The sequence below is a fragment of the Frankliniella occidentalis genome, unplaced genomic scaffold, assembly GCF_000697945.3.
Source record: "Frankliniella occidentalis isolate FOCC.00 unplaced genomic scaffold, Focc_3.1 Scaffold265, whole genome shotgun sequence".
In the NCBI taxonomy this organism is placed as follows: domain Eukaryota; kingdom Metazoa; phylum Arthropoda; class Insecta; order Thysanoptera; family Thripidae; genus Frankliniella; species Frankliniella occidentalis.
The window spans coordinates 354543-354861 of record NW_026267391.1 but is presented as its reverse complement, the minus strand read 5'-3'; the positions used below and the strand labels follow the sequence as shown (position 1 = coordinate 354861).

Sequence of the window (319 nt, the reverse complement as noted above, 5' to 3'; positions counted from 1 at the left end):
TAGAATTTTTATCATCTGCTTTCATGATCCGTTCCGAGACGGAATTTTTTATTTGTTGACTTACGATATATGAACCACTGGGGCACCTCGGGTCACGCATTGACCTGAGAAAAGCAGGATCCCAATAAACACGAATACTCACTTTGAGTCATTTGATTTGTACCCCCTTGTAGGGAAGTACAGGACGCCTAGCAAATTCGTACCCCCTCCCCCACACACACACTCACCCTCGCACTCACCGTAGTTTTCATATCTCTCATATTCATATCTTATCGCTATTGTTCCGCGCAACGCTTTGCCATAGGGACCTCAGCCGCCC

General features: G+C 46.4%; 1 protein-coding gene across 1 annotated transcript in view; it reads left to right on the top strand.

Annotated features, from left to right (window-relative positions):
- LOC113209732 (farnesol dehydrogenase) overlaps positions 1–319 on the top strand; it is a gene marked incomplete at its 5' end in the record, with an annotated part of 6914 nt that overhangs the window by 818 nt on the left and 5777 nt on the right.